Genomic DNA, 18,285 nt, shown 5'->3' with positions numbered 1-18,285 from the left:
TCAGAAAGCAGGTCTAATGAAGCAAGTTTATCTATACATATAAAAGGCTATGTTGACTCCTGCATGCACGATACTTATAAAGCTCTCGCTGGTGTCAATCACACGCATGTGTTTCAATCTGTCATTGTCGACTGTGAATTTGGTTGACACTTCTATTATAGAGAAAGGGCAAACAATGATATTAAAATATTTCTTGTAATTAACTTCCTTTCAATGTGCACAAATCCGTGCACTGTGACACTAGTACTATTAATAATATATTGGGATAAAATAATATGTAAAACTTTATACCTAAAATTTTAATTCAGATTAGCTAATGATAAGACTAGCTAATATTTATTGGGCACTTTTCATGTAACAGGAACTGTACTAACAACTTTGCATACATTATCATATTAAATTATAAAAAAAAATCCTTTCTGATGAAGAAACAGAGTCATAGTTTAAATCAGTTTTCAGTCAAAATAGTTGATTCAGTTGTAAAGTTGACTCCACCCCCCACATTACCTTCACTCCAGCCAGCTTTACCAAGCAAATAAAAATTCTGGATAAAGTATAACCAATAAAAAAGGAAAGAAATTTCCATAAGTAAGAAACAACAAGATAATTCAAACTTAAAGAGGTGAATGGCCCTGCAGCTGAAAGGAACATAGAATCATTGACGTTGTGGCACCCTTGTAGGCCTGGACATTGATGCCTTCACTAAGTAAGGAGATGAACCCTCAGACCCGTACACAGTAGGGAATTGAATGTCAGTTCTTTACATAAACCCAGGAACCATGATGAACTGTCAATCCATGAAATAGGGATAAAGCAGCTCCATCTCTACAAAATCGCAAAAAAAAAAAAGCGAAGCTGTTGACCAGGAGCCATGGTTGGAAGAAAGAGTGTTATATAAGAATTCAAATCCCAACCTTACACCATCTGGTGATATTGGATCTGAAATTACATTACTCAGATAGAAACCCCAGACATAAAATGAGTAAAATGCATATTTCCCAGCAGAGTAAAGTAAAACTTCTCCACAGGAATGTCTCTACAACCCAGAGCAGGTGGAACAGTAATGGATGAAGGCATGCTGACCTTATATTCACAGGGAAACTCACAAACTTTACAAGCAAAGAAATCACTGTGGGAGTCTGGAGAACTCGAACGTGAAGAAATGCAATAATAGAATAAAATTAAAAGGATATTGAAGTAAGTATGTCAAACTAATCAGAGGTATAAAAAGAAAGGATTGAAATCATAAGGCAAGAATGGGAGATTACACCTGAATTATTACAATTTTATGGTCAGATGGTAAACAAACAGCAACAACAACAAAAAACTAAGCTAAACTGAAAACAAGCAAGGCAGATTTGAGATGATTTACCATAAGATGTAAAGAACAGATTCAACATTTGGACTCTGACAATCTAACTTCTAACTACTATGCAACCTTGTCTCTCAAAACAGTATGAGAGTTTATATGATAATGACATAATCCAAATGGCAACAATATTTTCATTTGCATCTCTTCCATGAGAAATGGAATTGTGTATAATTTTTATCTTGTTCTTTATTTTCCAAGCTTTAAAAATTAACATACATCATTATTAAATCAGTGAATACATATTTTTTTCTTTGTTATAGCAATAATTTAAATTCAGTATCACAGTTTGTTTTCATCTTGACAGGCACATAATTTTTGGCAGTCACAAAAATTTGCCCAAGAGTACAACTTTAATCTCTTTATAGCCCAATTGTCGTGGAAACTTTGACTTGTGTAATCTCATATTTTCCAGAATTTTTACTTCAGTTATTTCTCTAGGTAGGTGAAACTATATACTGGGCAAGACTCTCAGAGAACCAAAAACAAACTAGAAATTTTCATCAACGTTGTACTGAGACATAAGAGAATAGTTTTACAGAATATATTCCTGCATTTAGTTCAGGTTTCAGTTCACAGGATTGTGCATTATGATTGTGTGCATTTAAATTTCTTCCAGCTTTAAATACCCTGTGTTTATCCAAAGCAAATTATCATATTTGTTTGCTTTTCTTTTTTCCCCCAGATACGGGGTATCTTGCAACTGATCATTTTTCCCTTTTGGAGTTAATTACTCAAAAACCAAACTGGGGTGCCCTTTAATAATGTTGTAGGCTTTATGGCATGGTTTCTATATGCCACCATAATCATAGTATTTTTTCATTATTATGGTTTTTAGTCCCAATTTCTTTGTTTATTTGTATTTAGTTATTGTACGTTAATTTCTATAAAGGCCATAATTTCTATAAAGGCTCTTTTTGGAAAAAAATTCAAGATATGTGTCTGTGTATTTGTGTGTGTATGTGTGTAGTATTACACTTCACCTGTTTTCCTTGATCACATTTTTCCCCTATAAACTATATATCACATCTCCCTAAAATAGTGCTTATTTTCCCAGGGAATGAGTACTCACTTCATTTTTACCACATCTGAGGTTAACTTTCAAAAGCTTTACTAACCCTGAACATTATTTAAACCATCTTTTTATCTCTAGAGTAGATTATACCTGAATTATTACAAATTTATGGTCATATATTTAATTGGAATTTATGTTTTGATAGATTAAAAATACCGTGTGCTTAGTTTTACAAACACTCATATAGGTTCAATAATGTCAAAGAAAATTTGCACCTGGTGGAATTAAATAGGCAAAAAAGACTATTGCAAGAACAGTCAAGCCTACACAATAAGAGAAAGAGACTGAATTGAACTCTAAAGGGCAGGGAGGGTTTGTAAGGCTGGAGTGAGCTCGTGGAAAAGTACTGGAGGACACTGGGGAGGGGGAGAATTGATCAATATAATTAGACCATCTGTGTTTGCTAATTGGCATTTATCAAAGTTAGGCTCTTACCTTCCCACAGAGACTAGGATAGGTAGGTGCTCTCTTTCTTGGTGATGACATTTCTAAAGGATGGCTCCCAGGTCCTTTCAAACGACATTCCTGGGTTGTAAAACTGGCAAGAGGAGGTCTGTATCTCAAAGTAACAGAGTTTTCTAACTTAAATGCTCTAAGAAAAGGGAGGTTAGGGGCCTATCTTAGGAAAAAATGTCTAAAATTTAGTCGAGCTGTGGAAAACATTAGACCATAGGCCAATCAGTAAGTAGACAACAACGCTGTTTAGTTTTGCTATACATTTAGATCCACAGAAGGAGGTAGCTTAGTCTTTTTAAAGATATATTGTCATATATTTAAAGCATTAATTTAGTGATAGTGCAGTATTTTACACATGTGGTATCCCCTACCTTTCTTTGTCTTGTCCTGTCCTCTCCCCTAGTGGTTGTCTCCTCCTCCTGTCACTACTGAGATTTCAGGGGACCATCCTCAGGCTTCACTGCCCACATTTTGTCTCAGGTAGCCATTGAGTTTTGGAGCTTCAGTTGCTAAAGCTACTTAAATTGACAATTTTTACCTGAGATGCTCAGCATATACTCTGTAAGGTTGTTGTGAGAAATGAATGAGATCATGTATGTGAAAGCACACTATACAGTCCCTGGAAAACAGTGAGTAGGTTAGAGATGCTTCGTTGGTAATTTAATCTCTTATGCATTTATTTTACCTCTTCTTCCTAGCCCTGCCACTCTGTCTGCTTTTTTTTTCCTGTTCGGGGATTCAGCTTCTTGTCTCACACCCTTCCTTGTGGGAGTGTACCACACCTATTAACAACAGCATGCCCATCTCTGGGTCCATGGTCCTTGCAGTTTTAATGTGTTCCCTCTCTACCTCTGCTCTTTGTCCATATATATATATATATATATATATATATATATATATATATATAGCCAGTGTCCATGATGACCAGAACGACCAAACTACTGGTCATTATGTGATGCATTGAGCACCTCGTGGCCCCTCCCCGCTGCTGGCCTTCCCCTGATCGGACTCTCCCATCCTGATCAAGAGCGGGGCTTCACAGAGCCTGGACCCTTCCTGGCAGCCCCGAGTCCCTGGGGTTGAGAATTCTGATGCCTCTGCCCAGAGAGTAGAGGCACCTGGTTGGCAGGGACAGGGACCACAGGCCTCCAGGGAGCAGCACAGAGTTGGCAAGTAGAGGAGAGAGCCTGTGGAGAGGGAGGAGGTGAAGTCAGCAGACATCAACCCAGAATCCAGCCCTTTCCCACCAGAGGCAGTGGTCCCTCAACCAAGAACCGCAGCCCGAATCGGAAGAGCCCAAGAGAGGCTTCAGGAAGCTCTACGCAGAGCTGCTCATTGAGAACAAGAGACTTCGTGAGGCCCTGACCGAGACCACACTGTATCTGGCGCAACTCAAGGTGGAGAGATTTGAGCACAGGGCCCTGGAGCGCAAGGTTGCTGAGCTGGAAGAGGAGCTGAAGGGGCCTGTCCAACCTCTGGGCTGACAAGCAGCACCTCAAGGATGAGAACGTGGCCCTGATCCATGTCCTCAGCAAACTGTCCAAGTGACCAAGGAGGACTTGCCCCTGTGCCCACATTTATACAGCTGCTTCTGCCACATGCACCCCTTCCCTGTGTGAACACGAGTGACAGGGCTTCTGGGGAGTCTCTGAGAAGCCATAATCTCCCCTCGGGACATCCAGGCTGGGAGGGGAGGATAGAGCCCCCAGGAGCCAAGGAGGCCATCTGAGGCCAGAATGGAGATAAGAGGCTGAGCCAGGTAGGGGGACCAGGGCTACAAGCAGGACCAGGAAGGAACCAAGGACCAGGAAGTGCCAGAACCAATAACCAGGACCAGAGTGGCCACCCGGAGGTCCCCTCTCATATGTACTGCCACCAGTCACCCCTCCTGCCCCTGAGCCGGAATCTGAGAATGTGCCAAGCATCCTACTGGCCTGGGCTGGGTGGGCCTATATATAGGGTCCATGTGCAATAGGGGAGGGATGTCTTCTATTTTTTGCTGCCCCCTCCCCAATTCTATCTGGGGCAGGGGGAGAAGGTATTTTTGAAACATAGCACAGGCACCACAAATGAAAGTCATGAAGTTGCCAAAAAAAAAAAAGAGCAGGGTCTGTGGCTAAATGCCCCCTCCTCCTGGCCACCCCACCCCTGGTTGCACTCCCACCCCAACAGGGAGTGGGGCTGGCCAGCCAACCTCCTGAAGCCCCTCCCCCAGCTGGTCACACCCCCAATGACCCCCACCAACCCCAATCGGGGGCTTGGCCCACCAGCCAATCACCCGCAGCCCCTTCCCCCAGCCGACTCAGCCCTGATTGGGCAGGCCAGCCAGCCAACCTCCCACCATCTCCTCCCCCTATCAGGCCCAGCCCTGATCAGCCCTGATTGGGACTGGGCCAGCCAGACACCACCTGTGCATGAATTCGTGCACTTGTCCTCTAGTCTCTATATATAAAACCCTAATATGCAAATAGACTGAATGACAGAACAACCAAACAATTGGTCACTATGACATGTGCTGACCACCAGGGGGCACACACGGAACATGGCGGGTATCGGCCAAGGCAGGATGGTGGAGCAGGTGGGTGCCATACCAGGGCAGGGTGCTGGTCTCTGTCATTGGGGTGAGCCTCTGGTGGTTACTGAAAATTCTTTGCTCCCGTGTGCCATGGTCCTGTTGGGCACTCGCACCTACTGCCAATGCCGAACCCGCTCGTGCTTTCAGCTGGTGCTGGAGCTGCTGCTTGCACCTGCTGCTAGCTCCCGGCGCCAGTCCCAATTGCTCAGCACTGTCAGTGGGTGCGAGCAGCAGCTGCCAGCCCTGATCACCCTGAGGGCTTCTCCACTTCCCCCTGCTCCTGAGGGGAGATCAAACAGCAGCCACTGCTCGCACCCACTGACAGTGCTGGCTCCACTCACACCCTCTGCTGGCACAGGCCATAATTGCTCCACGCCATCAGAAGATGCTAGTGGGGCCAGCACCATTAGCACATGGGAGTGGCAATGGCAGGAGAGGGGCTGCTGGCAGACAGGGCATCAGGGGTCACAGTGGGAGTGGCCAGGTGAGGGCGTGGAGGATGGACTGAGACCTGTCCCTGTGCCCAACGCAGCCTCATGGCCCACAGTACCTTTCATGGTGCACGAATTCGTGCATGGAGTCCCTAGTGTGTACATACAATCTGGTTTTCTTCTGCCACTCTCTACACTACTTAGCAATGAGGGAGGCAAGGCAGACCAGCCCCAATGGCTATAAGAGCAGAATCATCCCTGGCATCTGAAAGTTAGCAGTGTGGAGCTGATCCCTGGGACATCCCACACCTGAACAAACAGGCACAAAAATTAGAAAGATCCATCTGCTATTATGCTTTTGACAAAATGAAGAGAAGGAAAGTCAAAGAAAAGGCAGGAAAAAAAGATAGAAACTATGACAAGGTCAGAAAAGGTACAAATGAAAACCGGGAAGTAGAATAAGAATTAGTTTAAAAATTAAAAGCAGCTAAGAACTTTTGTTCTTTAGTTTTGTTTTGCTTTGTTTTGTTTTCAAGAACTTGAGGATTGGAATGTTGCAGCCTAAAAGAAGAGCAGAGAAAGACAGTACTGGGCACAAGTTGCCTTGGCAAAGAACGGGAGAGTGGACATTCTGGTGGAAAAACTTCTGAGAAGTTCTTCACAATGAAGACTAAATTTTTCATTTTCTTCAGGCTCCTGCTTTACACACACCCTAAGGGCAAAATAATTCAATTCTTGTTTTATTGATAAAAGTGAAGCCACGGAGAATGCTTTTATCTCACTGTCTTCTATTCTTCTGCCTATTCTCTTCAACTCACTTCCCATTTCAGCTCAATATTATTTGGGGACAATTGCTTCAAACCTTCATTCTTTATTCTTTTAATTTTTATTTAATTTTCTGTCCCCATAGTTATCATCCTGTGTGTGTCAAGTGTGTGTTCAGCAGAGTAAAGAATGTTTGTAAGTCTAATACACATAGCAACTCTATTATAAATATCTGAGAAACTTTTACTATTTTCTTGCATAATATGGACTATGAAAAATTTAATGTATGAAATAAAAAAATGATGAAATAAAAGGAATAAATGCTAATTACCAAGGAACATTGTGACACATCTTGTGCTCACTCTGCCATGACAATAACTTCATGAATGCTTTATGATGAAGAATGGACTGAATAATGTCCCAAATAAAATTTTAATTTTATTTCATTTTAAGTCTATTGAGTAGTTATTATTTCTTGCCTTTAAAATGGATAGAATAGTGCTTTCCATTATTCACAAAACAATAGTATATATACTATTATGTAATTATTCCATAGATATCTTCTGTGACACTCAAGGAGTTTTGAATATCCTCTATATAAAATGGGACTTTGAATGTTGATGAAGTCAAAAAACAATAAGCAGGGATGGTTCAGGAAGGATACTCATTATTGAGAAACATTGGAAATACGGTTATGGAAGAATTGATCACAGAGTCAAAAGTGGCATTTTTCAATGGAATTGGTGCATTTCTCCCATTAAACTTGTAATGACTCAGATCTGAAGCATATTTAATTAATGGATCACTGCTGCAATATTGTGTCAACTTGTACTTAGGGAGTCTTCAATGTATGGATCACTTCAATGTACGGATATACTATAATGGCCCCTCATTGATCAAGTTAATATATATCCTCATAGAATGTTAATACAAGGATTATTGATAAGACACTCCATAATCCATACTTTATAAGCAATTGATGATAAACCCTTAACATTATCAGAGAAAAATTAACAACAACAACAAAAACAGAACTAGTTGCTAAGACATTTTAGGAAAAATATTTATAAAACACAAGCTCTCTCTAATTCCACTCTATGTTAGATGAGCTTTTATTTTAATACTAAGTTTTTCCTAACCTCTATCTTGTTATAAGGTATATTCAGCTTTTTCATTTTCCTGGCCACTTATGTGGGTAATTTTCTTAGACTTTTTTTAATAGGAGAAAAAGTTATTGATTTGAGGCTGAATAACTAGGAAATGGGGGATCTGGTAAATTAGACAACTCCAAGATGACTATGTACTGATGGGGAGAGGTCCTCAGCCCAACCTGTGCTTGTGGGAGTGGAATTCTTGTGACATCCCAAGAAAAATAATAATTTTCTGAGACTTGCATGGGAGGATGAAATATTGTAGAAAGACTTACTTTTGTGGAATCAAACCCCTGAGTTTCCAAGGCCTCATTTCCCTCAGTTCCCACAAGGAAGAAGTCCCATTTTGCCTTTGGCAGAGCTGAAATCCGAGCCAGTGTCCAGCGCTTCTGTTGCATGTTGGAGCAAGCCAATCCAGCATCAGGCTAGCTTAGCTTGTGTTCCCAGTTGCAATCCATCAGTCCATTACATGTGGGGTCTGCAGGGCCACATGGCTATGTAGGAATCAGGGGTAAATGCAAGGAAGCAGGAACAAGAAAGCCTGTGAGCCAAGAAAGAGAGAATTCCTTTGTTTGGGGAATTATGTATCCCCAAATTTTCATGGGCTTGCAGTGGTTTTACCTCTTCTCTGTTTTATTAATAACTAGTTAATTACAACAGTACCAACTATAGTTGGTAAATTAAGCTTGATGCCTACTTTCCTCTCTCAGGCAATAACAAGATATACTATATTACATTATTCAAGAGTTTCTGTTGACATATAATTATTGAGAGATATTCCTGAGCACCCCCTCTTTATAAGAAATTTCAGCATTCTATTTGATTATTCATGTAGAGTATTTTAATTCTCCACAGAACAAGTTCAGACTGTCCTTAATTGGCAATTATTCAAAAAAGTTTATATTGTATAAAATGACAGCAGATAATAGTTATAAAGGAAGATATGTATGAGACAATATATCAAAATTGCTCTTCCCATTGTTTTCACTTCCATTTCATCAACTCATGTTTATAAAACAAAATCTAATAAACAAATGAGGTACACCTTATAATGAACTACTACTCAGTAATAAGAAAGGAACAAAGAACTGATTCACACAATAGCATGGATGGATCTAAAATGCAAATTTAAATCAAAGAACTCAGACACAAAAGGATACATATTATATGATTCTCTTTATATGACAATAGAGGCCTGGTGCACAAAAATTTGTGCAGTCGGTGGAGGGGGGTCCCTCAGCCCAGCCTGTGCCCTCTCACAGTCTGGGACCCCTCAGGGGATGACCACCTGCTGGCTTAGGCCCGCTTCCCAGGGGATTGGGCCTAAGATGGCAATCAGGCATCCCTCTGGCAGCCCGGCAGCCCTCGGGGGACGTCCACTTTCCAGTGGGGAGCAGGCCTAAACTGCAGTCAGACATCCTTAGCGCTGCTGAGGAGGCAGGAGAGGCTCCCACCACCACCGCTGTACTGGCAGCCAACCTGGCTTGTGGCTGAGCAGAGATCCTCCATGTGAGAGCGCCCTGACCACCAGAGGGAAGCTCCTGCTTTGAGCATCTGCCCCCTGGTGGTCAGTGTGTGTTATAGATATAAGTCATTCCCAGTCCTTCTGCTGTTAGGGTCAGTTTGCATATTACCCTTTTACTATATAGGATAGAGGCCTGGTGCACTGGTGGGGGCCGGCTGGTTTGCCCTGAAGGGTGTCCCAGATCAGGGTGGGGGTCCCGCTTGGGTGCCTGGCCAGCCTGAATGAGGGGATGATGGCTGTTTGCAGCTGGTCACACACCCTTTAGGGTGGGGGTCCCCATTGGGGTGCCTGGCCAGTCTGGGTGAGGGGCTGAGGGCTGTTTTCAGGCTGGCAGTTGACTGAAGCTCCCAACCTCTACCTTTTTTCTTTTTTTTTTTTTTTATCTGGGATTTATTTACCTTCTATGGCTGTCACTGGAGCTGAGAGCTGGCTTTAGCTCTGAGGCTCGGCTCCAGCTCTGAGACCTTGGCTGCTGAAAGCAGGTATCTGGGTTTGTTTGGCTTCTATAATTGAAACACTGTTGCAACTCCAACTCTGATACCCGGCTGGCTGAAAGCAGGTTCCTGGGGATTGTTTAGCTTCTATAATTCCAACATTGTTTCTTAGAGTGAGGCTCAGAGGCCAGCAGCGGCAGGCGGGGAACCTTGGCTTCCTCCATCACTGGAGCAAGCAAGCCTCCTGTTCGCTTCAGCTGCCTGGCTGCCAGTCGCCATCTTGTTTGGCAGTTCATTTGCATATCGCCCTAATTAGCCAATGGGAAGCGTGTGGAGGTATGGTTAATTACCATGTTTGTCTATTATTAGATAGGATTCTATAAAAGGCAAGACTATAAGGGTGGAAATCAGGTTAGTTTTTGCTAGAGATTGGGAAGAGGGGATGGGATAAAGGAGATATATGAAAAAAATTTTGACTGATGGAACAATTCTGTACATTGTTGTGAAGATAGAAACATAATTATGCATTTTCCAAAAACCACTGACCTGTTAAAAAAGAGTAATAAATAGCTGGTCAGAGTGGCTCAATGGTTGAGCATCAACCTATGAACCAGGACACTGTTCGACTGATGGTCAGGGCACACACCTGGGTTTCTAGCTCTCAGTGCAGGAGGCAGTTGATCAATGTTTCTCTCTCATCAGTGATGTTTCTCTCTCTCTCGCTCTCCCTCTTTCTCTCTCTCTCCTTTCCTCTCTTGTGGGAGTAGAATTCTTGTGATATCCCAAGAAAAATAATAATTTTCTGAGACTTGCATGGGAGGATGAAATATTGTGGAAGCTTTACTTTTGTGGAATCAAACCCCTGATCGGCTATATTTTAAAAGAGTAATAAATAAAATTGGCACACATTATTTAAACAAGTGATCAATAGTAACATCACCAGTAATAAGACATATCTATGTCTTGTATCCCTGATATATGCAGAGGAGTGATATTTTTACTGAAAATCCCTAAATTTAATATAACCATAAGAAAGCATTAGATAAATCCAAATCAAGGATCATTCTATAAAATACTGACCAGTACTCTTAAAAGTATCAAGATAATAAAAGGCAAGACAAAGCAGAACTATCACAGATGGGTGGAATGTAAGGAGACATGACAACTAAATGCTATGCTGGATCTTGTATTGACCCTGCAACAAAATAAAAGCACTAGTGGATAAATGGTGAAAGCCAAGCCAAGTGTGTGATTAGTAATTAGTATTGTACTAATGTTAATTTCCAAGTTTTGATCATTTTATATAGTTGTATATGATGTCAACATTATTGGGAGAAAAAAAACTATGAAGGATATCTGTATTATCTTTGTCACTTTTCTGTAAGTTGAAAATAATTCAAAGATAAATGCTTTTAAAAATCGAATGAAATTCACTGCAGGGCTACATTCATGTGTGCATCAAGTTGCCATGAGGCTAAAAAATAAAACCAACAGTCACAGAAACATGACACTGATTTCATGTAATTAAAAAAAATCTAAATATAATGTGATTTGGATCAAATGCTGTCTAAGTCCATCTCTTCTTATAAGATTCTAGAATTAGAATCCATTTTCTGCTTTATGTTTCTAAAAGCAATCGGAGAAGTCTACTGTGGCTGTTGTTTATTCCTATAGATTTATTTAATATCAGCTTTATCAGATTACTGGCCTTTTGAATATATATATATATATATATATATATATATATATATATTCACAATGCACAATCGACCTTCCTTCAAATCTCAAGTTATTTCTTTCAAAGTCTATTCCAAGACTCCATACCTGAACAGAATCATGGATTCATAGAATACATGAAATATGGGAGAGCTTAGAGAGATTATTTGACTTAGAAGTTGTCAACTGCTTGAGTTCAAAGATTCTCTAAGATGTTTGACAACTGCCTAGAAGGAAGTCATATGAATGTTCTTCACTGCTGCTATTTAAGAGTTAGTTTTTGCTCAAATATATAGTATTATTGTTTTAACAAGGTTCATTCTAAGAAAAAGATCATATAGTTTAAACATGAATGTTTGCATAGTAATTTTTACTTTTGGAAAATTTATAGTCAATATAGATGGGTTGTAGGGGAGAAAATAGTAATATTTTCTAAAAATCAAAGTAATATTTAATCTCTACACATGTGGGCAAAAATTAGAATAACAAGTCCTTGCATTGGGATGAGAACAGCTCGATGGACAAATGACTCAAAGCAGTAAAATATTGTAATACATAATATTTAGGAATATTTTCAGGAGAAAACATTTTGGATTTGTAAAAACAGACTACATGCTTGATGTGAATAGATTACCTGATTATCTGTGTAATCATAGACTTGACTTGGAATCCCAGTTCAGTCAGAGGCTATTTATGCCTGCTGTGATCCAGAGAAATTTACTTACTTTGTCTAAGCTCCTGTTTTTCATCTCTAAAGTGGAAGCTCCATTAGGGCAGAGATTTTGTCTCCTTTGTTTACTGACATTTTCCTGGCACTTACAGAAGTGCCTGTGTTATAGTAAACACCCAGACACAGAGTAGGCAGAATTTATAATAAAATGGTAGCTTAGTGCCTCATAAATAGTAGATATATAATACTTGCTCATTGTTAATTATGCCGGTGGTGGTGGTCGTGGTGGTGTCATGATATGGAGCATAATTTTAAAACAAAATATTAAGACATTCCTATCACTTATACTGATGTAGAAAGCCACTCAAATAAGAGAAGAGTTTGAATGAATCTGTTAGTTGCTGAGTTGCTGCCAAGTAAAGAGCAGTTAGTGTCTTTTAATTTATGATAGGGCAAAAAAACAAAACAACAAAAAAAAAAAAGGCATCTCTACTTGGACATAGAAGGCTACATGAAGGTAATAGCAAATAATTTATCTTCACTTAATCATTCAAACTCATTATCAAAATATTTTCCCCATTCTAAGATTTGTATAAACCAAGAAGTAAATAGGGAAGTTTTAGAGAAATATAACAAGATGTGCATAAATCTAAAACCTTGTACTAAATTAAAATATAATATTATTGATCACTGTCTAAGTTCGACTCTATGGACTCATAAAAATAATGTTCCCCAAATTTTTTATCAGGCATTTGAGTTGAAGTGGCTTGCTATTTCTTCCTGCTCAAGTTTTATTCTAAGCAGTTTAGAGTGTTTCCATTTTAGAGATGGGAATGAGAGTTTTACTATGTGGGATAGCAGAAAGTCACCCCAAAATATGCCACTTTGGCATAAAGATGTTTTTGAGCTAAAAGCAATTGAGAAGAAACAAATACAAGAAAAACTCTGCCCTCCCTCTATTTGCCTAAAAGCTGCACATAAATTTAAAAGAAGTTGTTCCCTCCCAACCTCCAGGAAGGACAAAAGCTAATCACCTGAAACAACTTTCAACCCTTATCAGCACACTGTTGTCACCAGAGAAATCTACATAACAAACTTTACTAATTAGCCCTTATCTTCTATTAGTTTCTCTATTGGTTTTCCTACAACTTGTTGCCCCAAGACACCCAGTCTGTTTCCTTTGTTTTGTCACTTCTCTAAAAATGTATTGTTCCTTGCTGGGATGCCATATAAACCCAAATTCTAAGAATCCCTTTGCATTAATAATTTCTGAATACTCCCATGGGAAGGCAGGATGCTAACAAAATTTAGTTTTTCCCTCATTAATCTGTACTTTATCAGTCTGATATATAGGGACCCAGCTGGAGGACCTAGTTAAATGTGGGCTTTGGCTTATAGACTTCTTCTTGTGGGTCCTTGTCCAATGAAGATGAAGAACAAATTCATGGATGAACAGATTTCCTTAATAAAAATGTAGAAGTTTATTGGAAACATATACGAACTTCATCTGGGGGGAAGGGGCCACTGGGAAGGGGCCCCCAAAATGGGAAAAGCCTGTTCTCTCTCTTTCTAATGGAAAAATAAAAACAAATTTCTGTCCCTTTGTCTTGGTTTATATATGCTGCAGTTCTTTGTTTGAACCTCACCCTTTCTAATTGGACCTTAAATTAATTTAGGACCCCCATGCTTTCCTCATTGGTCATTTTGCTGCATAGTATTAGTTTCAAAGGCCAAAGCCCACGTGGTTACCCTCTCTCTTTCTCCCCTTATCTTGCAACATTCCTTTATCCGCTGTGAAAATACGTTTCCTTCTTCCCAATATCCTGTGACTTTTCTTTATTTCCTGTGAATATATGTCTTCCTCCACTCTTATCCTGTGGTATTTCTCAATCCTCTTTACAAGTAAGATAAGCATTTTGGGTCTCTAAGCCTCCACCTATGCATTCCTCTCCCATGGCTCCTTCTTAATTTAGAAATCCCTAAACTATTTTGTCTCTAAAATTCCTTTCACAAGGAATGTAAGGGAAAATAATTGTTTCCTCCCCTACAAATATGTTAGGAATGAAAAGCCTCCAAGCAGCTTGGGTGTTCTCCCAGGGAGGTGTCTGTTTGCTTGGTGCTTGACCTAGCCTCCTGTGTAAGCCACACCATCACTGCAGGGAGGACCTCTTCTCTTGGCACACTGCCCTCGCTGGTCCTTGAAAGCCACCAAATAGTCAATTCAGGCCCTGAGACAACATGGGGATTAGGGGCACTGATCTCTGTGTAGCCTTTGTATAACTTAAATAGGGCCTCTGCATACTTGGATTCGAAAATACATAATAACCTACTGTTTAATATTGCATTTGCAAACCAATTAAGGAACTATAAGCAACAGAGGGTGAGCGCCTGAGATAAATTTCTAATAATTTTCTAAATAAACATCTAAATATGTTTCTAAATAAACATCTAAAATTGCCTAAGGTTATCATTACTACAATGACAGTCTGGTGCTTGTTCTTCCCAAATAGACCACTAAACCGTCCTCTGTTTATATAATTTAGCCTTTTCTAACAATTTCTATTTGTAGCTGGTAACAGTTTTTCACTTACTGGCAGTCTATACAGAGGGACACTGGCAAATCAATCTGTTAAGAAAGCTGTGCTATACTACTGAGCCCTCCCTATACATGTAAATCTTATTCCAGAATGTTCTTACCCATCCTTTTTCTTGAGCACTCTGAAGTATATAATGTTCTATAAAGTAGAAGCAATCTTTTTCTCAATCTCTGATTTATGAAAGTGATTTATTATTGTGTATTAGGCATCAGGTAGATTATAAAAGAGCTAGAGACCCAATGCACAAATTCGTGCAAGGGGCTCAGCCCTCACAGCCCCAGCTCCCTTGGCCCATCGCAGCCCTGGCTGCCTTGCAGCCCTACCACCTCACCCACTGGTTTTTCTGGAAGGTCCTTCCACCATCCAGTCTAATTAGCATTTAGCTCTTTATTATATAGGACTAGAGGCCTGGTGCACAAAAATTTGTTCACTGGCAGGGTGGGGGGTGTCCCTCAGCCCCACTTGTGCCCTCTCACAGTCTGGGACCCCTTGGGGGATAATGACCTGCTGGCTTAGGCCCGCTTCCGAGTGGCAGAGGTCAGGCCCAATCCCTAGGTGCAGCCCTTGGTTGGGCTCAGAACAGGGCCGATTGGGGAGTTGGGGCGCCGCCCTCTGTCACACTCAAGGCAGGACCAATGGGGAGGTTGTAGCGCCACCCCCTGTCACTCACAGAGCTGGCCGATCAGGGGGTTGGGGTGTCTCCCCCTGTCACCCACAGAGCAGGGCCGATCTGGGGGTTGCAGCGCCACACCCTGTCATGCTGCTCCACTGATCCTGGTGCCTGGAGGCCTCGCTGCTCCGCTGATCCCAGGGCGTGAGGCCTTGCTGCTCCGCTGATTCCGGGGCGTGAGGCTTTGCTGCTCCGTTGATCCCGGGGCATGAGGCCTTGCTGCTCGGCGACTTCGGGGCTGTTTGGCTTCACTCCACCGCTTGGAGCCTGCGTATGCAAATTAACCACCGTCTTTGTTAATGGTTAATTTGCATATCACCCTGATTAGCCAATTGGAAGCGTAGCGGAGGTATGGTTAATTATCCTTTTTGTCTTTCATTAGATAGGATATGCCACCATTGAAACATTTGTTGTTCTCTTTCATGTATATTTGCATTTAGAAGAGTGAGAAACTATTTTTTTATCACTTTTTTAAAGATTTTTTAATTGAATTTATTGGAGTGACTGTTTAACAAAGTTATACAAGTTTCAGGTGCACAGTTCTACAACACATCATTGTACAATGTACGATGTGTTTACCACCCCAAGTCTCACCCTATGACCATTTATCCCCCATACTCTCCTACCTTTTTTATTGCTTTTAAGCTATTTGTTTAATTTGTTTTGGTCCCCAAAATTTAGAAGATGTAGAAGAAATTAGAGAAAAATATATTTCAACATGAGTGGATATAAGATCTGCAAAGGTAGCAGCAAGCCATGGTAAGTTATTTAGAAATTAATTAATTCACTCTTTGAACGCTTAGATTAATTGCATCAAAATTAGTTCTTGCCTCTGGGAAAAATAGGTAGTGATAAATTTATTAAATGTCTTTTATTCTGACAAATCCTAAATTGCCAAATGTTGCTTTGTTTATGTGTGTAAATATATGCAAACTAATTCAAACTTTATTTTGAAAGTCTTCAACTTTGTTTATCACTAAAATTGGCTGTCAAACCCAGAAGAGACAATGAGGGAATTTGTTAATGGTTAGAAGTGGAGCCCAGGGAGACATGATGAACAAGGCCCGTGGTTGGCAAACCGTGGCTCGCGAGCCATATGCGGCTCTTTGGCCCCTTGAGTGTGGGTCTTTCACAAAATACCATGTGAGGGCATCCACATACACTGCGATTTAAACTTTGTGGCCCATGTGCAGAAGTCAGTATTTTGTGGAAGAGGCACACTCAAGGGGCCAAAGAGCCACATGTAGCTCGTGAGCCGCGGTTTGCCAACCACTGAACTAGGCTAAAGGCAATGGGAATTTCTTTCATTTAGATTATCATTCATGATCCTTTAAATTATATGTTGCCTTCTAATCAACTAGATTTAAAGTACTCTGTCTCTTACTACAGACAAGGGCCGATTTATTAATTCTTCTACCCTAATTTATAAGACCAAAGATATCTTAGTAGAAATAGACAACATGTGCTATTAAACCAATCATGATATTTAATACAATCTAAAAAAGCTGTTTTCCTTAAGTAACGTACAGAGGCTGTGCAATGAACAAGCTTGGAAGGCTTAATAAACAATATGCCTCACATTTAATAATATTATCTAACATTTATTGAGCACTTACTCTGTTCTAAGCACTTTACATGTATTAATTCATTTAATGCTTATAGCAAACATACAGGGAGGAACTAATATTGTATTAATTTGGCAGATAAGGAAACTGAAGCATGGAAATCTTGGGTAATTTGCCCAAGGTCATACAACTCATAAGTGTCATTGTCACATCCATATTTACACCCAGTCAGAACAATTCCACAGCTTGCATTCTTAATGCTAGCCTGCTTTCTTATAGTAACAAGTATTTTTCCAAATGTATGCAGATGCTGCTATAATTAATAAAGTACAGTGATCAGGACCACGAAGAGAAAGCAGAGTTCAAGTACATTTATCACCAGGGCAGGGATCCATGTGGAAGCAATTGAAAAGGAACAACAGACACAAAATGGAGTCGCTTATGCTAAGCCCACCAAAACTTAATATTAACCTACCTGCAGTTTCAGTCTCTCCCAGGAGGGAATCTTAAACCAATAAATCTGGAATTTCCTGGTCAGCACTAGCGAGGCAGTATGCTTACGACTCTGCTTTCCCTTAAGAGAAGGTAGCCTTGCCCGAAATACTCCACTCCTTTAACCCCTAGTCCCACCTTCCTGTTGCCAATTAAAAACTTCCATTTTGTACAGCTCCTCAAAGCACCTCTCTATTTAATAGTTGGAGTGTTGCCTGATCCATGAATCATTCAATAACCCCAATTAGGTCTTTACATTCACTTGGTTAAATTTTTGTTCTTTAATAAAACTGAGCCAATGCCTGCCTACACATCATGAGTCACCATTAAGGTGACATTCTAATCTAAGGCATCTATTCGACATATGTGGAGTGAAGGCCACAGCTGCTTGCAAAAGCCTTGGGTCATTCTGCAGAGAGGTCCCCACTTGAATTGCTAAAGTTTCAACATACTTATATGGGGGATGGGACAGTGATGAAACCCACTCCTTATAACAATTACACAACTGTAATGTATTACTCTTACTTTCAATGTACCTGACACTTCTTGGGAAACAAACCTTTCCTAGGACAAATAATAGCAATTCCCTTTGGGGTTTTTTGTTTGTTTGTTTGTTTTCTAATTTCTACTTGCTACATCTTCTTTCTATTTCTCAGATACATAGTAAAGATAATTAATTGAAAAAGAGTTGTGTATGTGAAAACAGGAGTAAAAATCCTCATATAATAAGTGAAAACATATGGTGGCTTTGAATGTTGAATTGGAATATTCAGGACATGATTTTAATCACATCT

The sequence above is a fragment of the Myotis nattereri genome (assembly GCF_964212035.1).
Source record: "Myotis nattereri genome assembly, chromosome: 3".
NCBI lineage: Eukaryota > Metazoa > Chordata > Mammalia > Chiroptera > Vespertilionidae > Myotis > Myotis nattereri.
The sequence above is the reverse complement of the archived record's forward strand: the minus strand, read 5'-3'. Positions refer to the sequence as shown.